Genomic DNA, 25120 nt, shown 5'->3' on the forward strand with positions numbered 1-25120 from the left:
TCACCTAGGAATAATGGAATAGCATAGTGGTTCTATTTTTAATTGCTTTTACGGAAATGGTTCCATGATTAAGAGCGACAGTATGGAGCATCCATATTGCGCTGCTATGATTGCAACTTCAGGTCTCCAGCATGGCGGCGACAGATGGGCCGTGTTCCACTATGTATCTGGTGAAACACCTGAAAATTTTGCCTGACACAGCTCGTTTGATAAGGGGACGATGTATGGAGGCAGTGAACTAGTAGTAGATTAAAGGTTCTGCAGTTAAAACTATGTTAGTTGGATCTTGAGATGGAGCTGGCGCTCCGCTGCCAGGCGAGCTTTCGCCAATCCAAGCCCCTGTCTCTAGGCTACTCCCCAAACAGCACTTCTAAGAACCTTTTGTATAAGATCAAGTGTAGTAGCGTTCTTATAAGTTTAGGATATGGCGGGTGAGGGGATTGTAAACAGATGCGCAAGAAGCGCTGAAATAATATTGGTAAATGATAAAAGTTAGCCAGTATATTTTGTGGATTACACAGCAGGGTGGCGACAAAGTTAACAAGTTTGATGTGGAAGCCATGAAAACAACCCAAAATTCTGCCCGACACAGCTCGTTTGATAAGGGGACGATGTATGGAGGCAGTGAACTAGTAGTAGATTAAAGGTGCTGCAGTTAAAACTATGTTAGTCGGATCTTGAGATGGAACTGGCGCTCCGCTGCCAGGCGAGCTTTCGCCAATCCAAGCCCCTGTCTCTAGGCTACTCCCCAAACAGCACTTCTAAGAACCTTTTGTATAAGATCAAGTGTAGTAGCGTTCTTATAAGTTTGGGATATGGCGGGTGAGGGGAATGTAAACAGATGCACAAGAAGCGCTGAAATAATATCGGTAAATGATAAAAGTTTGCCAGTATATTTTGTGGATTACACAGCAGGGTGGCGACAAAGTTAACAAGTTTGATGTGGAATGCCCTGTAATAGCTCTTGGGCGGTGTGCCTTTTATCGCCTAGGCTCAGCAGTTTGAGCACCGCCTGCTTTCGCTTAGCGACGGCACTGCTGCTGTGCCTAGAGCTACCGACTGATGGCGCCATGCCCACGGATGGTAATTCGGAGGAGGAGGAGGTGGAGGAGGGGTGGGAGGAGGAGGAGGTATAGTAGGCCTGAAACACCTGGACCGAGGTAGGCCCCGCAATCCTCGGCGTCGGCAGTATATGACCAGCCCCAGGGTCAGACTCGGTCCCAGCCTCCACCAAGTTAAGTGTAGTAGCGTTCTTATAAGTTTGGGATATGCCGGGTGAGGGGAATGTAAACAGATGCGCAAGAAGCGCTGAAATAATATCCGTAAATGGTAAAAGTTTGGCAGTATATTTTGTGGATTACACAGCAGTGTAATCAACAGATGCACAAGAAGCGCTGAAATAATATTGGTTAATCATTAAAGTTTGCCAGTATATTTTGTGGATAACACAGCAGGGTGGCGACAAAGTTAACAACTTTGATGTGGAATCCATTAAAACAACCCAAATTTCTGCCTGACACACCTCGTTTGATAAGAGGACGATGTATGGAGGCAGCTATATGGACGACTTTTGGAGGTAGCAATAGAGACAACGTTTGGAGGCTGCTATGGAGACAATTTAATTTGGATAGTGCCTGTATGTGGCAGTCCAAAAAAGTTTTCAAACCAGAGGAGCAGGTATGTGGCCCTCCAGAAAAATGAAATAGATTGAGTGCCTGTATGTGGCAGTCCAAAAAAGTTTTCAAACCAGAGGAGCAGGTAGGTGGCCCTCCAGAAAAATGAAATAGATTGAGTGCCTGTATGTGGCAGTCCAAAAAAAGTTTTCAAACCAGAGGAGCAGGTAGGTGGCCCTCCAGAAAAATTGAATAGATTGAGTGCCTGTATGTGGCAGTCCCAAAAATTATTTAAAACAGAGGACCGGGTAGGTGGCCCTCCAGAAAAATTAAATGCATAAAGTACTATAGCTAGAGCCAGTGGGCCCTGTCAAAAAATAGCCAGTTTCCTCTGCTTTAGTGTACAAAGAGGAGGAGAAGGAGGAAAATAAGGAGGAGGAGTGCATAAATTATTCAGGTTGAGCTTCCTTCACCTGGTGGAGATTGGAAATTATGAGAAATCCAGGCTTTATTCATCTTAATAAGCGTCAGCCTGTCAGCGCTGTCAGTCGACAGGCGTGTACGCTTATCGGTGATGATGCCACCAGCTGCACTGAAAACCCGCTCGGACAACACGCTAGCGGCAGGGCAGGCAAGAACCTCCAAGGCGTACAGCGCCAGTTCGTGCCACATGTCCAGCTTTGAAACCCAGTAGTTGTAGGGAGCTGTGTGATCATTTAGGACGATGGTATGGTCAGCTACGTACTCCCTCACCATCTTTCTGTAAAGATCAGCCCTACTCTGCCGAGACTGGGGACAGGTGACAGTGTCTTGCTGGGGTGACATAAAGCTGGCAAAAGCCTTGTAAAGCGTACCCTTGCCAGTGCTGGACAAGCTGCCTGCTCGCCTACTCTCCCTCGCTACTTGTCCCGCAGAAATACGCACTCTGCCGCTAGCGCTGTCAGAAGGGAAATACTGTTTCAGCTTGTGCACCAGGGCCTGCTGGTATTCATGCATTCTCACACTCCTTTCCTCTCCAGGGATGAGAGTGGAAAGATTTTGCTTGTACCGTGGGTCCAGGAGAGTGAATACCCAGTAATCGGTGCTGGAATAAATTCTTTGAACGCGAGCGTCACGGGATAGGCAGCCTAGCATGAAATCTGCCATATGCGCCAGAGTCCCAACGCGCAAGAATTCACTCCCATCACTGGCCTGACTGCCCATTTCCTCCTCCTCCAACTCCTCCAACTCCTCTTCTTCTGCCCATACACGCTGAACAGTGAAGGACTGAACAATGGTCCCCTCTTGTGTCTCGCCAACATTCTCCTCCTCTTCCTCCTCATCCTCCTCCACCTCCTCCGATATGCACTGAGAAACAGACCTGAGGGTGCTTTGGCTATCAACAAGGGAATCTTCTTCCCCCGTCTCTTGTGACGAGCGCAAAGCTTCCGACTTCATGCTGATCAGGGAGTTTTTCAACAGGCCAAGCAGCGGGATGGTGAGGCTGATGATGGCGGCATCGCCACTGACCATCTGTGTTGACTCCTCAAAGTTACTCAGCACCTGACAGATATCAGACATCCACGTCCACTCCTCATTGTAGACTTGAGGAAGCTGACTGACCTGACTACCAGTTCTGGTGGAAGTTGACATCTGGCAGTCTACAATCGCTCTGCGCTGCTGATAAACTCTGGATAACATGGTTAATGTTGAATTCCACCTCGTGGGCACGTCGCACAACAGTCGGTGAGCGGGCAGTTGGAGGCGGCGCTGCGCTGCCCTGAGAGTGGCAGCATCTGTGCTGGACTTCCTGAAATGCGCACAGATGCGGCGCACCTTCGTGAGCAAATCAGACAGATTGGGGTATGTCTTGAGGAAACGCTGAACTATCAGATTTAACACATGGGCCAGGCATGGCACATGTGTCAGTCTGCCGAGTTGCAGAGCCGCCACCAGGTTACGGCCGTTGTCACACACAACCATGCCTGGCTTCAGGTTCAGCGGTGCCAGCCACAGATCAGTCTGCGCCGTGATGCCCTGTAATAGTTCTTGGGCGGTGTGCCTTTTATCGCCTAGGCTCAGCAGTTTGAGCACCGCCTGCTGTCGCTTAGCGACGCACTGCTGCTGTGCCTAGAGCCAGCGACTGATGGCGCCATGCCCACGGATGGTAGTTCGGAGGAGGAGGTGGAGGAGGGGTGGAAGGAGGAGGAGGCATAGTAGGCCTGAAAGACCTGGACCGAGGTAGGCCCCGCAATCCTCGGCGTCGGCAGTATATGACCAGCCGCAGGGTCAGACTCGGTCCCAGCCTCCACCAAGTTAACCCAATGTGCCGTCAGCGATATATAGTGGCCCTGCCCGGCAGCACTCGTCCACGTGTCCGTGGTCAGGTGGACCTTGTCAGAAACGCCGTTGGTCAGGGCACGGATGATGTTGTCTGACACGTGCTGGTGCAGGGCTGGGACGGCACATCGGGAAAAGTAGTGGCGGCTGGGGACCGAATACCGAGGGGCGGCCGCCGCCATGAGGTTGCGAAAGGCCTCGGTCTCTACTAGCCTATAGGGCAGCATCTCCAGGCTAAGCAATCTGGAGATGTGGACATTAAGGGCTTGGGCGTGCGGGTAGGTTGCACTATATTTCCTTTTCCGCTCCAGCGTCTGGGGTATGGAGAGCTGAACGCTGGTGGATGCTGTGGAGGCGACGATGGGGTTTTTGTGCCAGGTTCCTGGGCAGGGGGCTAACTATCAGCTGACACAGGGGAAGGAGCAGTGGTGTGCACGGCCGGAGGTGAACGGGCTTGGTGCCACTGAGTGGGGTGTTTAGCATTCATATGCCTGCGCATACTGGTGGTAGTTAAGCTAGTAGTAGTGGAACCCCTGCTGATCCTGGTTTGGCAAAGGTTGCACACCACAGTCTGTCGGTCATCCGGTGTTTCCTTAAAGAACCTCCAGACTTCTGAAAATCTAGCCCTCGCCGCGGGAGCCCTCGCCATGGGAGCATTTGGCGCTGATGCACCAGCTCTGACCCTGCCTCTCCGTCTGGCCACACCACTGCCTCTTCCAACCTGTTCTGGTCGAGGACTCTCCTCCATCTCAGAAGCACTGTGTTCACCCGGCCTCTCAACCCAGCTTGGGTCTGTCACCTCATCATCCTCCAATCCCTCAGTCTGCTCCCCCCTCGGACTTCCTGCCCTGACAACAACTTCACCACTGTCTGACAACCATGTCTCCTCATCGTCCGACACCTCTTTACACACTTCTTCCACTACGTCAAGAAGGTCATCATCACCCACAGACTGCGACTGGTGGAAAACCTGGGCATCGGAAAATTGCTCAGCAGCAACCGGACAAGTGGTTTGTGACTGTGGGAAGGGTCCAGAAAACAGTTCCTCAGAGTATGCCGGTTCAAATGCCAAATTTTCCTGGGAGGGGGCAGACTGGGGGGGAGGAGGCTGAGGTGCAGGAGCTGGAGGAGTGCCGATTTCGGTGACATGGGTGGACTGCGTGGAAGACTGACTGGTGGACAAATTGCTCGAAGCATTGTCGGCAATCCACGACATCACCTGTTCGCACTGTTCTGGCCTCAACAGTGCTCTACCACGAGTCCCAGTAACTTCAGACATGAACCTAGGGAGTGTAGCTCTGCGGTGTTCCCCTGCTCCCTCATCAGCAGGTGGTGTCTCACCCCGCCCAGGACCACGGCCTCTGACCCCTGCAGTAGTTGGACGCCCACGTCCCCGCCCTCGTCCTCTACCCCTAGCCCTCGGGTTAAACATTTTGAAAATGAAAGTTATAACTTTAATTTTTTTTTTACTTTTTTTTTGTGTTTTTTTTTTTTTGTGTGTTTTTTAGTTTTTAAAACCAAACGATGCTATCCTATTGCTATGGCTATTTTCTAGCCAACTATGAAAGCACACTGCTATGCCAGATGAGATGACGCTGAGTTATGAAAAAATAAACGTAAAATAAAAAGTAAATGGCAGACTGTGCCTAATTTCAATCCAACCCCTAATAAATTGTCCCACTTCGGTCTTTGCGATGGATATGTGCGTCACTAAGCGCAAAACACAACGGTCGCAAGTCTCCCTGCAAATTCCTCACAATATGGTAGTAGATGCACTACAGCAAGGCCAGCCACCAGCAGCTCAACCAGAAATAAAATATATAACGCTATTGTAGGCCTAAGTAAGCCGTTTGGATTCTCCTATGGCTATTTTTTAGCCAAGTATGAAAGCACACTGCTATGCCAGATGAGATGACGCTGAGTTATGAAAAAATAAACGTAAAATAAAAAGAAACTGGCAGACTGTGCCTAATTGAAATCCAACCCCTAATAAATTGTCCCACTTCGGTCTTTGCGATGGATATGTGCGTCACTAAGCGCTAAACACAACGGTCGCAAGTCTCACTGCAAATTCCTCACAATATGGTAGTAGATGCACTACAGCAAGGCCAGCCACCAGCAGCTCAACCAGAAATAAAATATATAACGCTATTGTAGGCCTAAGTAAGCCGTTTGGATTCTCCTATGGCTATTTTCTAGCCAAGTATGAAAGCACACTGCTATGCCAGATGAGATGACACTCAGTTATGAAAAAATAAACGTAAAATAAAAAGAAACTGGCAGACTGTGCCTAATTGAAATCCAACCCCTAATAAATTGTCCCACTTCGGTCTTTGCAATGGATATGTGCGTCACTAATTGCTAAACACAACGGTCGCAAGTCTCACTGCAAATTCCTCACAATATGGTAGTAGATGCACTACAGCAAGGCCAGCCACCAGCAGCTCAACCAGAAATAAAATATATAACGCTATTGTAGGCCTAAGTAAGCCGTTTGGATTCTCCTATGGCTATTTTCTAGCCAAGTATGAAAGCACACTGCTATGCCAGATGAGATGACGCTGAGTTATGAAAAAATAAACGTAAAATAAAAAGAAACTGGCAGACTGTGCCTAATTGAAATCAAACCCCTAATAAATTGTCCCACTTTGGAGTTTGAGGTGGATATGTGTGTCACTAAGAGCTAAACACAACGGTAGCAAGTCCCCCTGCAAATTCCTCACAATATGGTACTAGCTGCAAATAAAAAAAAAAATGTATAACGTTATTGTAGCCCTAAGAAGGGCTGTTGGGTTCTTGTAGAATCACTCCTGCCTAACACTATTCTAATAGAACAGCCTAACGCTTTCCCTGACCAGCAGCAGCTCTCTCCCTAGCGGCATCCAGACACAGAATGATCCGAGCAGCGCAGGCAGGGGCTAGTCTATTCCAGGGTCACCTGATCTGGCCAGCCAACCACTGCTATCGACGTGTAAGGGTACCACGTCATGCTGGGTGGAGTGCAGAGTCTCCTGGCTTGTGATTGGCTCTGTTTCTGGCCGCCAAAAAGCTCGGACGAGTATGTTCGCTCATCTCTAGTAAAGACAGTTCTTTATTCATCCCTATTTTAACTGTCATAATTATAGGTTAGGTTTTAAATCCTGAAGTCATATCTTCTAATTTGGGAAGTGCACTTTCTACAAACTTATTCAGTTACTGGCAATGCCAAGTAGTATGTGATCCATGACTCATTTGTCTGTTTGAATGTGACAATGTCCACATTGGCTGTGGTTAGGCAGATCCTGCAAGTCATAGAGGGCAAGCTCTGGCCTAGCGTCCACTTTTCTTAACCATAAATTGAATAGTGAAGAACATTCCTTCTAGATCATGAGACTTGTGGATAGATAATCCTCCAACATGCAAGTCATAGTCTGCCTCCCGGTACTAGATGCCATATCCGATGGTGGTGAAAGTTGTGGAGAATTGAACATAGCGTTTCACATTGTGGCCATGCTCGGGTCACCCTGTCTGTGTTGTGCTGGTTTTCCTGTTGCAATGGCGACTTTCTCCTCCTCCCCATACTACCGCTGAGCTCTCAAAGTTGGGTGGGAATTCCATCAATACTGCCTCCACCAAAGTACGTTTGTACCCCCTCATTTTTGTTTCATGTGCTACTTGTGAAATTAAGGATGGTACACCATGCTTGTAGTGTGGATCCAGCAGAGTGGCCACCCAGTAATTGGAACTGGTGATTATCTAGGCAACTCAGGTGTCACGCAGGCACTGAAGAATATAGTGGCTCACATGGGCCAGGCTGCTAAAAGTCAATTACACTGTAACGCCCGTGCCTAAACTTCGCTCTATCCATAGTTGGCAGAATAGATGGCGTTTATTTGTGTGTTAACTGTGGCTTACTGCTTGTGTTTGGATTAACTGAGCCACATCCTGCTCCTTGCATTTTAGTCCTGCCCAGCAAGGGTTACTAGGCTGATGGACAGATCCCCAGTGTGCTGCTTGAGGCATGTCTGGGAACAGCCTTATATACCGGCCTATTCCCATCAGACCTTGCTGGTTATTTTTAGTCTTGTCTTATCTTTGTATCTAGTTCAGTTATACCTGTCTCCATTTGTTAGCCTGTATCTGGACCTGACCTGTATATACCTGCTTTATCTTGACCTGACCAGTATATTATTTGTTTGATCTTGACCTGACCTGTGTATATCCTGCTTTCCCTGTCTCTCTCCTGTGTTTGTATTCTGTGCACCAGTGTGAACACTGGTCTATTCCTGTATTCCGGTACCTGTCCGCTCCACCATCCAGCAGCTGACAGACAAAGTAAGTTTTTCCTGTCATCTTGTAGGGTCACTCAGGGACTGTCAGATAGGTTCCTGATAGTGGGTTCACCCTTATCAGGGTGGTTTATCTGCTTTAGGCAGGGCCTTAGTCCGCAGGGACGTCACAGGGTGAGTTCGCCATCACTTACCTAGTCTGACAACTAGCGCCAAGCCTGGTTGTGGTTGCGCGGTTTTCTGGACAGGTGCTGACACTATGCCCTACTTACACTATGGAGGCCATGGAAGCTGTTTGTAGTCAGGTACAGAGTCTGGCTCTCATGGTTCAGAATCTGTCTGTACATGTACAGCAGCATGAACAGCGCCTCCCTTTGATTTCTGGTCAGTCTGCGTATGAGCCTAAGGTTAAGCTTTCTGATCTCTTCGCTGGAGACATTTTTCCCTTCAGGAAGAGTTGCAAGCTGTATTTCTGCCTTAGGTCCCAGTCTTCTGGTAATGATGCCCAGAGGGTAGACATCATCATGTCACTCCTTCGTGGAAGCCCTCTTCCCAACCTCTGTGGGAATGGTGAGGGTCCAGTGGCCCCTCATACAAGACGGGGTATTGCAACCCCCGTGCCTAAACTCTGCTCTATCCGTAGTTGGCAGAATAGATGCCGTTTATTTGTGTGTGAACTGTGGCTTACTGCTTGTGTTTGGATTAACTGAGCCACATCCTGCTCCTTGCATTTTAGTCCTGCCCAGCAAGGGTTACTAGCCTGATGGACAGATCCCCAGTGTGCTGCTGGAGGCATGTCCGGGAACGGCCCTATACACCAGCCTATTCCCATCAGACCTTGCTGGTTATTTTTAGTCTTGTCTTACCTGTGTATCTAGTTCAGTTATACCTGTCTCCATTTGTTTGCCTGTATCTGGACCTAACCTGTATATACCTGCATTATCTTGACCTGACCTGTATATTACTCGTTTGATCTTGACCTGACCTGTGTATGTCCCGCTTTCCCTGTCTGTGTCCTGTGTTAGTATTCCGTGCACCAGTGTGAACACTGGTCTATTCCTGTATTCCGGTTACCTGTTTAGTCCTTTGTTAGCATTCTGTGCTCCAGTGTGAACACTGGTCTATTCCTGTATTCCGGTTACCTGTCTGCTCCACCATCTAGCAGCTGCCAGAAGTAAGTCTTCCTGTCATTTTGTAAGGTCGCTCAGGGACCGTCAGTTAGGTTCCTGATAGTGGGTTTGCCCTTATCATGGCGGTTTATCTGCTTTAGCCAGGGACGTCGCAGGGTGAGTTCCCCATCACTTACCTAGTCTGACAACTAGTGCCAAGCCTGGTTGTGGTTGCGCGGTTTGCTGGACAGGTGCTGACAGACACGCTGTCCTCGGTTGGAGGTGTCTCCTTTGGATCTCTGGGTGTCACCCTACTGTGAGGAAAACTCCCCCTCCTCATCCTTCTTCTTCTGCTCTTTTATTGGTTCAGCAACCATCCTACAAGCCATTTGTGGGCTAGCCTGACACCTGTTACTTCTCTCCTTCTTCCTGAAACCCCCATTACATCCTCTGTCCTGACCAGAAGACTTTTAAGCAGCTGAAAGATTGGGGTAATAGCACTGATGATCAGCACTGACCATATTGGTGGCATATTGGAAGCAGAGCAGAACTGAACAAATGTTCCCAAGGCAGCCCGGTCTTTGGTGGTGAAGTGTTGCTGCTAAAAACTCACCTGGCATTACAAATTGCTTGCCGCTGGGCACACACCATTTCCAGCATATGCAATGTTGAATTCCACCTAGTTAGTACATCACATGTGAGGCAGTGGGTGCGCAAGCCAAATTTCTCTTTAGTGCAAATATACAAGCAAGCAGCAACCACAAACATGGGTCAGTGTATTTGGGCATGAAACTTTTCTCCACCCGGATCAGCAAATACACAAGGCAAAGGAGGTGCATCAACCTGGTTCAGTCCAAAGCTGCTACAAGGTTCAAGCCATTGTCACACACCTCCTTCCTGGGCTTGCGGTTCAATGGCAATAACCATATATTTGTATGTGTCTGCTGCTGGATCTCAGTCCACAGGTCCCAGCTGGTGTGTGTTCTTTCGCCCAGACAAATGAGTTTTACCACCATGGTGCAGTATGGATTTGCTAAAACTGGTGGTGCAGCTTCTCTGACTGGATGAAGAAAGGAGAGGAGGAAGCAGCATAGGAGGAGGATGCAACTGGAAGCAAGGTGTGATGTCCAGCAATCCTTGGTGGATGTAGAATGTAAGTAAAAGTTCTTGTCACAGGACCAGATGAGATTTACCCAGTTGGCAGTTAAGAAGATGTAGCATCCCTGATCTTTCTTACACGGCCATGTGTCAGTTGTTTTACCTCTGGACTAATGGCATTGAACAGCACATACCTGATTTTGTCCACAACCAGTTGGTGCAGGGTGGGGATGGCCTGCCAAGAAAAGTAGTGGGAAAAACTGTAGATGGCCACCGCCATCAGATCTTTAAATCAGTCCGTCTCCACCATCCTAGATGGAAGCATTTCAAAGCACAGCAATTGGGAAAAGTTCTTAATTAGGACCAGACCTTGTGAGTGCGTTGGCCCAAACTTCCTATTTCTATCCATTATTTGTAGGATTGAAAGCTGAAAAAATGGTGTGGACAGGCACAGCAATAGTGAAAATAGTCTTTGGCCAATCTTTATGGACAGGTGGCACAGGATGTAAATGACATATGTTATGCACTCTAGTAGAAAAAATACCACCCTGCATAAGCTTAACCAGCTAAACTTGGAACCTGGTGGGAACCAAAGGTCTCAAATTTGGACTCATCAGACAAAAATCACAGATTTCAACTGCTCTAATGTCCATTCCTTGTGTTCTTTAGCATAAACAAGTCTCTTGTGCTTGTTGCCTGTCCTTAGCATTGGTTTCCTAGCAGCTATTTTACCATGAAGGCAGCTGCATACCTCTTCTCTTACCAGTTGTTGTAGAGATGTGTCTGCTGCTAGAACTCTGTGTGGCATTGACCTGGTCTCTAATCTGAGCTCCTGTTAACCTGTGATTTCTGAGGCTAGTGACTCGGACAAACTTCTATGCAGCAGAGGTGACTCTTGGTCTTTCTTTTTTGGGGCAGTCCTTATGTAAGCCAATTTTTTCATAGCGCTTGATGGTTTTTACAACTGCACTTTCAAAGTTTTGCCAATTTTTCTGACTGACTGACCTTTAGCTGCATTTCTTTACTTAGCTGCTTTTTTCAAGCCATACTACAAATTCTAACAGTAAATTTAGTAGGACTATCAGCTGTGTATCCACCTGTCTTCTGCACAACACAACTGATGGCCCCAACCCCATTTACAGGGTAAGAAATCCCACTTGTAAAACCTGACAGGGCGCACCTTTGATGTGAAAACCTTTTCAAGTGACTACTTCTTGAAGCTCATCAAGAGAATGCCAAGAGTGTACAAATCAGTAATCAAAGCAAAAGGTGTCTACTTGAAGAACTTAGAATATAAGACCTATTTTCAGTTCTTTCACATTTTTTTTGTTAAGTAATTCCACATGTGTTAACTCATAGTTTTGATGCTTTAAGTGTTGATCTACATTTTTTATAGTTATGAAAATACAGAAAACTCTTTGAAAGAAAAGGTGTGTCCAAAATGTTGGTCTATACTGTATATTTGTGTTGTGTAATTTATGTTGATGTATATGTTGACCCTAAGTTCATCTCATCCAATTGTGTCCAATAAATAAACAACATTTTGAATGTTCATAAAGCAGTTTATTGCAAAAGAAGCAGTCACAATCACAATTCATTTTTTTCAGATTACATTTTTCATCTGATAAGAAATTCATGTAAAATCAAAGACTGAAAAGCTCTCGGGAAAAATTCTTATGCTTATGACATGCGTTATATGTCATATCACTGTTAAGTACCTGTAAAACAAATGAGAAGCCAAGGTAAGTGGGTCAACTATGCAAGATATTACATCTATCTATCTATGTGTGTATATTTATTCCTTCTAGGTAACTCCAATAACATGCTTTCAGTAAAGAGATCGAACAAAGAAGCAGTCAAGTGCTTTTAATCTTCATGACAAGGCTTTCACAATGAGAGCCTCCTTAGCTGTCAAACTTTTTGTTGCTCAGACAGAGACAGCCTATTCTTGTTTTATCACGATAGACATTGGTGGCATATGGTTAGGAACATGAAAAGTGTCATCCCAATTTATTTCATGTCAGCTCTGCCCAGCTTCCTGATTGCCATATAGAGTTTAATGACTTATTCAGAGATACATGACGTATTGCAGCTATTTTCAGGGAATTTTTATTTTACAATCTGCACCTAATAATGGAGCCATTATCCGAGTCCTTTTTGAAGATAATGCTAAAGGACCCTAATAAACACATATACCTATATACAACTACATACAACATATCCAAAAAAAGCTAATGATATATTATTGAGTTGAAGGATGAAAAGAGTAAGCAGCAAGTACGATACAACACACCACGTTACAGAAGTGTGATCAAAGTACTTCAGTTTCTATACATCTTTCTGCACTATTACTCTTGACATCTCAATAAAATTTGATATTCAGTGAGTTTTAAATCTGCTAAATCTGAGAATGTTGAAACTATTTACTCCAAATAATTGTAAAATACAAAGAAGTCCTCCTTAATAGGTTCTACAAGATGCATTTTCTGTGTAATAATGAATTTTATTGCTTTCTGCATTTTGGTTTCATTTGAACGGCTCATCCGAAAAAAATTTCAATAGTAGAGATATGTTCCTATTGTCAAGGAGAGAACTTAATAAAATGATAATGGATACTTGTACGATAAACAGCGCTTAATGGGGTATTCCAGAAATCAAAGCTACTTTAGTGCAACTTTTAAAATAATTAAAATGAATGCACCGACCCCTATGTCCTAGTGGCCCATATCAGTTCATGTAGCCCCATTTGAGTACTGTCAGATTATGTGTTTTTTCAGGTAGGTTACTGCCTCAGCCAATAACTGGCTTCAGTAGTAAGAAAAGATGTGTGATGTCACAAGAGTCTTGCTGGAGGTAATAGGCAGATAAGTTTACATTTGTTTTTACATAAAACTGCTTTAATGTTAAGCAGGAGCATTAGGCTAGATGCAGTATTATTGTTACAAGTACAGTTTGAAAACTAGCCACCACCAGACATTTACATAGCTACACAATTACCATAATTATGACATATTCTAGTTATAATTCATTGATGGAATTGAAATTTGAGATATAAATTGGAGATAAGGTTTGGGCATGTTTTGTCTTCAATTTCCCCAGCAGCAACTGACTGACACCCGGGAATTTCACCATTTTTTTTGTTCAGAACATGATTTTATCTGTTATACTCTTAGCCAAACTATTTCATTTTTCTTTTTTATCATTTTCTTTTGGAAATAAGTTGCCATACTACAATACTATAAGTAATTGACGTTTAGAAAAAAAATATGAAGAAAAGTATACCGTATACACTCAAGTATAAGCCGACCGAGTGTAAGCCGAGAGCCCTAATTTAAACACAAAAAAACTGGGAAAGCATATTGACTCGAGTATAAGCCAAGGGTGGGAAATGCATTGGTCCCAGCCCCCCCCCCCAGTATATAGCTTGCCAGCTCCTGTAGTATATAGCATGCCAGCCCCTGTCACCCCAGTATATAGCCTGCAGCCCCTGCCCCCCATTATATAGCCTGCAGCCCCTGCCCCCCAGTATATAGCCTTCAGCCCCTGCCCCCCAGTATATAGCCTTCAGCCCCTGTCCCCCAGTATATAGCTTGCCAGCTCCTGTAGTATATAGCATGCCAGCCCCTGTCACCCCAGTATATAGCCTGCAGCCCCTGCCCCCCATTATATAGCCTGCAGCCCCTGCCCCCCAGTATATAGCCTTCAGCCCCTGCCCCCCAGTATATAGCCTTCAGCCCCTGTCCCCCAGTATATAGCCTTCAGCCCCTGTCCCCCAGTATATAGCCTTCAGCCCCTGCCCCTCCAGTATATAGATTGCAGCCCTTGTCCCCCCAAGTATATAGCCTGCAGCCCCTGCCACCCCCAGTATAGAGCCTGCAGCCCCTGCTCCCCCGTATATAGCCTGCAGCCACTGCCCCCAATATAATGCCTGAAGGCAAAAAACAAAAGGTGTACTCACCTTCTGACGGCCTCCGGGCAGGTCCTCTTCTATCGAACGATGCTCCGGCATCAGCTTAATGTCCCCGCGCTGTCCGTCGCAGGCACCATGACGTCAGCCTCTCGCTGACATCACAGTGTGTGCCAATGCCGGAGCATACAGTAGAATGTCAGCATGTGGCTGACCTCCTGATACCTGCGACGGACCGCACGGGGACACGGATCTGATGCTAGAGCATTGATCAATAGAAGAGGATCTGTCGGAGGGCCTCGGAATCTGAGTACATTTTTATTCCTTCACTTGAGTATAAGCCATGTTAGGGTTTTTCAGCCCATTTTTTGTTCTGAAAAACTTTGCTTATATGCGAGTATATACGGTAATTGATCTGAAGAAGGAAGAACTTGATGACCCTGAGTCTTTAATATTCTGAAAAATTAAGAATGAATTGTATGGTTTTCTGGGGTCAGTCTTTTTCTAAAATGGGAACTAGATAATATAGCTTGTGAAGTTCCAACTAACTTGCAAGAGAACATTGGTTAAAGCTGCAAATTAAAATAGAAGATTGTGCATACTACAGTTAACATGTTAAATAATCATATAATCTGTAATATATATTCCTTTGCATAAACTGTAATTATGATAATATCTAATTTTATTACCTTTGTTTAGCCTTAGCCTTAGAGAATACGATCTAAGAGGCCTAGAACAGCAGGGACTAAGCCAAGCCCAGTTCCAACATGTGTACCAGTCAAGCAATTAATAACAGCTCCAAGAGTATCATGAAGGACGGACACAATGGAAAGCACTCCAAATACTGAGCCCTGGGGAAAATATAGATTTATATAGTTTAGCAGAAAAGATTTGTGATGAAAGATGCAATAAGTCTTGTGCAGATGATTACTGATGAATATGCAAATGTAACAATTTTCTCTCTAGCAAAGTATATTTTACTTTTTCTGCCACTATAGGACTCTAAAATTCACTCATATTTGTTACTAGACTACATCATGGGGAGGGGTCAGTGGGTGAGTTGCAGCAGCAAACAACCAATTAATGAGGAAAATGCTTAAAATAATAAGTTTGTTCAAATAAATGTTTTTATACAATTGATCACACTCATTTGAGTTTCACTTAGGAAAATGTAGGAGAAACTTAAATGTTGAAATCATATAATCTAAACCCTTTAACTCTGCCTCACGTTGCCTGCAAGCGTCCAGAATTTTATAATATGACTAGGTTTATGCTGTCATAAAAACATAGAAAGAAACGCTATGTATAGCACAATTTTCACAATATTTCATTTTTCATCCATTGAGTAAAATGCCTTCCTTTGTTTCCTCTGAGAAATAGAAGCCAGGGTTTATGTGGTTTTTTTTGTCGTCATAACTTGACGATGAGATAAATTAAAAAAGCATAAGGGTCTTAGCTTTCAGGATTTCTACTTTCTGCTGGGTGGGATTGACCTCCTCATATCCCATTAAATGTAGAATTGTGCACTGTATAGACTGTTTCCATCGACTTATACCAAGCAAATAGATAATATCCAGTTTTATAAAACTACAGCACTTACCAAAAGTTCATCTAGATTCAACAATTCAGGTTTCAGTACAATTCCAACTTTGGCCAAAACTCCTTCCTGCATATAATGAAAAATGCAAATATTGAGTGCATGTATTAATTGAGTGTTATTACCATGTCATTATATTCCCTTATGCCAAAGTTTCTAAAGGTACTTTACAGACAAAACTGATTTAGGTGCAGTTTTGGCAACACCACTCTTAAATAGTCTAAAGTTATTGAGAAATCTGATGCAAGAAATAGTAGACAGTGTGGGGAGGGGATTTACCAGTGTTTCTACCCCCGTTTCTGGTGTGAAATAATCACAATTTATAGAGCACTGCAAAAAATTGTGATAATTTTTGTAACTATGCCACCTGACGAATACATAGAGAGGCTTATCTGCAGTGATGGGGGGCATGGCCCTTAACATACACCAGCACATGAGCAGCGGAGTATCATAAATTCCCCTCCAAAATACTATGGATAAATATTATATGTTAACATATAATTTGTGTAGCATCTTGGATAGTTATGGGCAGGGGCATAACTACAGCAGTATTAGGGGCCCCATCATCCAACCTGATACAAAAAAATGGAGAATGTGCACCATTACATACATATACAGCATGTGATGGTTGTATATCTGTGATGTGTATATGTAGTATGTGTATATGGTGTATGGTCTGTATATACAGTATGTTTATATATATGCAATATGTCTATATATGGCACTGTGTGTGTATATGTGATGTTTATATGATCTATACGTGTAGGTATGTTTATGTATACAGGTATATAAATGAATGTGTATATTTAAGTGTAATATGTACATTTTTAAGCAGGAAGGGGGCTCCATTCAGAAGTCAGCTATGGGGCGCAGTATCTCCTAGTTAAGCCCCTCTTAATGGCTTAAATTGCTGGCTATATGTTGATATATACGTGTGTGTGTGTATTTATATATATAGTCTTTGTATTACCTCACTGAAGTATAAAGCATGCATTTTTAAGTTTTGTTCTCGTAATTTTTGTCCATATACAGGTAGTCCCCAGGTTAGATAAAGTACTGTAAATTACCAGCACCAATTACCACCAGAGGTCACATTGGGCAGAGTTGTACATCTGTAACTAGTAGTTATCTGTAAGGTATCTTTAAGTCAGGGACTGCATTTTTTAATTCAATGTTCTCATTCTTAGATCCTTGTATGTCTTGGAATGAACTATACATAAGTAGCTTACCAGAAAGCGCATTACACTTGTCATGAGGGCGTCAATATTTAAAGCATCAAGAATGTCGTCCAGATCGTTAAGCTGAAATGTAAAGGTTTATTTGTTATTTCCTAACTTTTGCAGTCAGTTTTAAAGGGAACCTGTCACCAGGTATAAAGATACATTGACCTATTAAACAACTCTAGAGGCCTCCTAGGAGAGCACATAATATATAGTAATACATAACAGCAGCCAATCTGGAAAGACAGAGCTGCAGATGGAATACAGCATCAGGAAGGGTGTCTCAGCCTCCCTGTAGGCGGTGTACAGTAGATACCAGCTCTTCTCTAATGGAAGGAAGCTGAGCATCAGCCAAGTATGAGACCATGGCAGGGAAAAGGACGTCATTTAATAAAATATTTGGTTATTATTTTCTCTGTCAATACAAGTAGTAGACCTGTAGGTCATGTGTGTCCACTTGATTAACACCAACATGACTTTTTATTGTGGTCATGTATGGGCCTCATTCAAAATTACTTTAAAAAATAATCGATAAATCTGTAAACCTGGTATCCACATTAACATAATTGTTTGCTCTACAATTACTTGAGACACTTTTCAAACACTTAAGGCAAAATAAGAAAAACAACAAATTTGAAAAGGCCTAAAGAACTATTAAACTATATTTAACCCCTTCACGCTCCGTGGCGGATATATCCGCCACGGAGCGCAGTGACTTAGCGCTCAGTGGCGGATATTTCCGCCACGGCGTTTATGCCGGCTCGGCTCTGGATCAGAGCCGAACCGGCATCGGGAAACACGGGGTGCCGGCTATAACTAATAGCCGGCACCCCAGTGTAACACTCGCGATCGGAGTTGTCTCCGATCGCGGGTGCTTAACCCGTTAAATGCCGCGATCAGCGCGACCGCGGCATCTAACATGCATCTGGGGGTCTTTCCCCCACGATCGCCCCCCCCCGAACCGTTTTCGGGGGGCGCCGATCGTTGCTATAGCAATTCTGGGGTCCGATCTGGACCCCAGAGTTACTTGCAAGAATTGCCGGTAAGATGGCGTCTGTGACTTCATCTTACTGGCACAGTGCCAGCCTATGCAAGTGTATAGGCTGACACTGATAATACTCTGCAATACATCAGTATTGCAGAATATTATCATGAAGAAGCAATCAGAAGATTGCTTGTTCATGTCCCATGGTATAAAAGTGAAAAAGTAAAAAAAAAAAGTTATTCAATAAAAAAATAAAGTCATAAATCACTAAAAATGCCCCAAACTCCCAAAACATATAAAGAGACATATAACTCAAAAAAAGTCTAAATCATAACACAAACCCCACATATATAGTATCACCGCGTCCGTAGCAACCCGTAGTATAAAAGTAAATCATTATTGAACCCCCATGATAAACGCCGTAAAAAAAACTGTTATAAACCCTCCAAAAATTATGATTTTTACCTTTTCAATCCCACAAAAAATGCTATAAAATGCGATCAAAAAACCATATGTACTAAGACATGATACTGGTGCAAAGTACAACATGTCCCACAAAAAAACAAGCCATCAACCAGCTCCGTAGCCAAAAAAGTAACAATGTTATGCCACTTGGAAGACGGCAATACATAAATGATAGATTTTTCCCCACATTAGGGTTTTGTTTGACAAATTTAGTAAAACGTAAGAAAATATATTAATGTCTGGTATCCCCGTAATCGTATCGACCCATAGAATAAAGATAACATGATTATTAGTCTATACGGTGAACACCAAAAAAAAAAAAGTAAAAAGAATTGATGCTTTTCTACTCCTGCCCTCAATAAAAGTTCCTACATTTTCAACAATAGGTGATACCAACCCCAAAATGGTAACAATGGAAAAAGCATCTCATCCCGCAAAAAAAATGCTGTCACATGGCCCCAATAATGAAAAAGCGAAAATTTTATAGCCTTCAAAAGGGGCCAATGAGGAAACTAAAATCCTGGCAACTGCAGCGCCCTCCTTCCTTTCTGCACCTCGCTGTGCCCCCATAAAACAAGTAACGGCCACATGTGGGGGGTCTTTCTCAGGAGAAATTGCAGAACAAATTGTATGGTGGGTTTTCTCTTTTTATATTTTGGAAATGTGTAAATTTTAGTGCTAAATGAACGTATAAGGGAACAATATGACCATTCTAAATTTCACCTCCATTTTGATTCAATTACTATGAAGATCTCAAGGGGTTAACAATCTTCGTAAAAGCTGTTTCTGATAGCTTGAGGGGTGCAGATTTGAAAATGGGTTGGTTATATGGGGGGTTTTGATGATAAATATGTAAAATTTCATTCAAAACTGTATTTATCCCCAAAATAGTCAATTCTGAAAATCCAGAAAATCGCTATTCTATTTGTAAGCCGCGTGACATCAAAATAAATTATCCAGACATTTCAGAAATTATGAAAATGTAAAGTAGACAAATGGGAAATGTTATTCAGCAACTTATTTAGGTGGTAAATCTATCTGCCTGAAAACGCAATGATTTAGAATTTCGAAAATGGCAAATTTTTCAAAAAATTTATCATATTTTCTTTTTTTTTGTAAATAAACGCAAAACTTATCTGCCAAAATTTACCACTAAAATGAAGTACAACATGTGGGGAAAAAACAATCTCAGAATCGTTTTGATAAGTAACAGTGTTCAAAAGTTATAACCATATAAAGCGAAGCAAGTCCGAATCCAAAAAATCGGGCTGAGCCTTAAGCTACAAAATGGCTGCGTCCTTAAGGGGTTAATAGTAAAAATAATGTACTGCTATTTCAAAATATTTAAAAAATAAATACATTTTTTAATGCTGCACAACCACACTGTCATTGTGTTTGACTGATTTCCCCTTGTTTTCAATATAGACTGTGATAAAATACAATTTGTACCAGTGATCACTGATGCATCAAATCAATTTATCCTTTTATTTTCTTACAATCGTATTGTAGCAACATTAAACCCTACAAAAAAGATAGTAGATTGTAGAAATGTTACAATTCACCATATGCACCACAAATGGTACTGTGAAAACAGAAAAAACCTTTAAGATGATTACATTTAGGAAAAACATTAAGCTTAATGATAAAGTGATATGAGATGACACACAGGTTCACTCCTGTCCCCACCCTCCTGCCACTGACAGGTTTCATTGTCAGCCCAATAATAGGGAGAGACCTGATAAAAGATGCTTATACATATATAGATTGCTACTTACCAAGAGACTGTCAATAAGTTCAAGAGGACAATTCTAAAAAATAAATGTAAATCACATAATAATTATCTTATTTATACAGTGTTTTCTTATATATTTAGTTTGTATTTTGCTCCAGATGTTGCATTTTGTCTAACTAATAACGTGCTGTTTTCTTTTTTCAATTTAAAAAGAAGTAAAATATATTTTTCATGTTTATTTCTAAAATGTTATTCATTATAAGTATTATCAGTGCAAGATGCTGAAGGTAAGTGGCTCTAGTGATCAGACTATGGTTCAGTTCACACCTGCATATGGCATTTGACCGAAGTAAATGGAGAACACAAGGTGAACAAAAACTTTTTGGAAAACCCCAAACGAAGCTGAGATCTGAGCCTAAGATAAATTATTTAAAGACCTTTAAATAGGACCTGCGACCTAAAGAATAATGCTGAATGATATATTTTATTATTGCTGCCCACCTTGAGTTTATATGTAAATTAGGACTAGCAACAGTTTATTTTATGTGTGTGATTTTTTTTTTATTCAAAACAAGTTCTATCATTATTCACAGAAAATCAGAAACCTAAGAAAGTAGAAAGTAGTTTTCAATCTATAGAGATTTTCCTGATTTTACTGCATAGTTTGATGACTGATGAAGTGAACTTTACATTTATAGAACTTACATGACATGAAATAGTGTAAGTTAGAGCACAAACTATTGAGTTGACAGAAAGGGCCTTACTATAAGCGTTAAGAGATCCTCCAGTGCACATCCGAGTTCAGTGGTTAGTACTCTCTGAAAAGAAGAAAATATTCATTTAAAGAGTGAACCTTTGCAATAGTCCAAAAAACCATCAATAATTCGCAGTCTGGGGTAGATTTCTTATTTGGCAGAATCTTGTTAAGGAGCTCTTTGGATGTCTTTTGAACATCAGATTTATTACAGTGGCTTAGATTAATAAAATGATAGATTAATAAGGCACATTTACATAAGGTGTAAATGTCTGCAGTGGATATTTGACTATTTACTGGAAACGTCACACAGAAATTGTAAATTTGGGGCAACTTGGCAGATGTGAGATATTTTGGAAGACAGAGAACTGAAATAACTGCAATGTTACAACCTCTATGACTTATTTAAGTTTAAGTACAATACCACTGTATATTACTTCTTTATTTCCTAGAAACATATGATGTTTATCATGAATAGGTTGGACTTGATAGATTTGTGTCTTTTCCAACATTATCTTATATGATCTATATACTTATAGGCTTTGACAATACCTTTGACCATTTCTCTACTATTCCAGGCAGTTGACTGATTTTCCTATACATTTGGGAGACTGTTTGAAAAAAAAATACTGCTTTGGCTACCATCCAAAATAATACCACCAGGCTTCTTATAAGCCATCCATTCATATATAGAGCGGCATAGATTTCCTTATTCCACCATGGAAAACCTATTTTCAGGTATTCTGTAAAGGCTAAATCTCCAAAAGGAGTTTATTTTATTGTTTGACCCCCATGGCTTGCCTCTTACCTAACCAAACCAATTTACTGTGAGGATGTTATTTTTGCCCACAACATGTTATGGATTGATGTATAGGGAAATGCCTTCAAGGTAACACTGGAGCAGTTTTTTTTATCCACCTAAAAAGCATATTTCTTTACCACTAGCATTTTAAAAATAAATATTTATATATTGTGATATTTAATTACCAGTCCAGAGAGCATGTCCTCAACTAAACATTTCTTCCTTACATTCTTTTCAAATTCAGGACATGTCTGTGAAAATTAGAAAAATACAAGTAAAACAATTTCCATTACACTGCGGCTCATACTGATTGTTCAACACAGAATTAGATCCTACAATTTCATAACATTCAAGGTCATAACTCCTTTGTGCAATAAGCATGGGGACAAAAAAAAAACCTGGACTACCCCATTACTGAAAGCCCTAGATTAACTTCCAGTGCAGTGGAGAAAACTATCTATGCCAAAACTTTGTTCCAGTGAGAGAAAAACCTATTAGTTGTTATTCTGCTATTCATTTTTTATTCAATTGAAAAATAGTTATAATATGAACTGTAAATAAGGTGTAAAAAAGTAGCAGACTTAAAGATTGTAGCATGATATCACAGAAAAAAGCTATAGAAAATGAAAGTCCAGTTAAAAATTGCAACTGTTGACTATTGACAGAGGAACGGCCAGGAATTTATATTTGCCGTCTAACCACAGAATAGGCCATCAATCTGTAAGCCTAGGGGCTGAAATCTGGACTTTACATTGATCTGCTAATTATCTGTGTTTAACATGTGGTTATCACAGAACATGGAGCTGAAAGCAGTTGTCTTTATGTCCTTAATGCATCCAGAAGTGACTACAGACACAACAATTATTGAAAGTAAAGGGGAGCCGGAGCTGAAATGAGTTCATAGTGGCTACAGGTCACAGAGTCATCTGATTCCAGCTCTGTGTCCTGTGCCTACCAAAAGCAAAACAGCTGAACAACATAAGAGCTGGAAGTCATCATCCATTGATCAGATTTTTATGATTTATACTACAGCCTACCCTCTCATTTCATTAAATGTCAAGATAAACTTAGTTATATCTGTAAAAGCCAACATGTTCAGTCTTTACAAAGTGAATCCACTTTATAAATGGAATGAAGACTAAGGACTTGTGCGTGGTAAGAAATATTCATATTGTCAGCAGAACTTTACTTGATAATTATTAAATACTATGAAAACATTAATGTTAAAAGTTACCTTCAAAGTCTCCACTTTCCAAGCCATTTCGTAAGCGAAACGGACAACACAGTCAACTTTATCTTTCTGAAATAAAATTAGCAGTTAGGAAACTGGTTATTTTTATGTTACATTTAAATGCAAAAAGTTTAGTAAGATCATTCATATGAATGAACACTTTGCAATTCATCATCTTTTATTTAATGATCACTGGGGAAGGAGATTTGTGGGAAAAGAACAAGAAGCTGGATCTTTGTGCATTTCTATCTAGGAGGTAAATGTGAGAACTAATGCACATTTGTTTTGTGGTTAGTAATTGAGGGTTTCAGTGGATTTTTTTAGTTGGTTAACAATGGCCATTATCATGATCCCTTTTAGATCATTGTGAGTTATAGTGCGGTCTCTATTCATATCACCATCCATCCGGATAACATGTGTAGGGATGACTGACCTCCTCACTACATAAATGCTGTTCTGCAGCTCCTCGCCAAGCCCCTTAAATTTCCTCTTTGTTGGACATTAAATAGTTAGACACAAATAGGATATACAATATCAGATCTGTAATTGTAAGCCATCTATGTATGGTGAAACACAATAATTCAAGGCTTTTGTTTGCATCACAAGAGTAGCTAATATATTTCACAAGATGAAAACTGTGCTGTGGTAAGTGTAGACACACCTGTAGACATGTAATACATACTACCCGATTCTTACTGTCTTTAATCAGTATCTCAACTATTATAACATTCAGGAAAATAAATTGGATCCTGTAGCCTTCCTTGTTTTCATTCTATCACAATGAAAAAGATCAGATAATCTCTCTAAATATTTGTTTAATATACTATTTATTTGTGATACAACAATTATTCTCTACATTATATAAAATGTTCTAGAAAATAAACACATGCTCTTACCGGCAAATCTTGCAATTGTATATCTTGTGTGCTGGGGTCTGTAAAAATTGAAAAAACATGCTAACATTCTCATGTTCATATGTGCTTTGTGCTCTGTATATATTTTGGGATATTGATATGCTGTACCGGATAGAAATATATTTTAAATATTGTTATTAATATCAGATTAATAGGGATATGACATGTGGAGGGCGCTGCATACTATTCAATGCTTGCATGCATGCAGAATGCAGAGAAGCAATGGGATGGATCCACTCTCATTACATAAACAATGTTTCCTCTGTCCTGGATGTTATAGTGCTAGCTAAGTTGTCATGAGCCAGGTGAGAACCTATGTAGGACTCCAATTATTGCATTATTTCAGACATTATATAAATGTATTAATAAGAGAAGTCCAAACATCTCCTAAATACTTAGTACTAGAATACCTCTTCACCACTTTTGTCAACTCTTGGACCTGCAGGCAGTAGAATGCAGGCCACAAAACAAGGCTTTGCGGGTCCCATGTGGGCCGTTGTCCACCTGTTCTGGAAGGGCTCACTACTGCTTAAGATGCTCTAGGTGCTCTGATTTAAAGGTACTACTTAAATATTCATGTGCTAGTCAAATAAGTGACTTACTACAGTAGTCATTAGCTGCAGTGAACAGAAAAGTATGTGTGCCATCTCTGAGTCAGGTGGCACGAGACTTGGCAGTACCATCAATGGAACAGTAAGGATTTAACTAGGTCGAGGAAGCATTTTTTTTATTTAATACATTGGCTACATATAAAAGAAAATGTACCAAGAAATCCAGGGACACTTACTGGTAATGGCTCTTTAGCATAATTTTAAAAGTTTATTTTAGCAGGAAAGAAGCCATGAATAACAAAAAAAGATGATTAACACAGTAACAGTGCTTGGATATATGAGTAGTGTCCCTAGTTTACCATGCTTTACTTTGATAATAGATTTCCTTTAAATAAAACAATTGTTTAATGAATAAGTATAAAAAACGTTTGTTAGTATTTGTTAAAGTTAGTCCTGTTGTAATTTATACAGTATTTACAAACAAATGGGGAATAAAAACTAAAGTTTGTCCTGCAAAAAATAAGACATTGCACAGCCATATGAAATGAAAAATTA

This window comes from Engystomops pustulosus, chromosome 4 (genome assembly GCF_040894005.1).
Source record: "Engystomops pustulosus chromosome 4, aEngPut4.maternal, whole genome shotgun sequence".
NCBI lineage: Eukaryota > Metazoa > Chordata > Amphibia > Anura > Leptodactylidae > Engystomops > Engystomops pustulosus.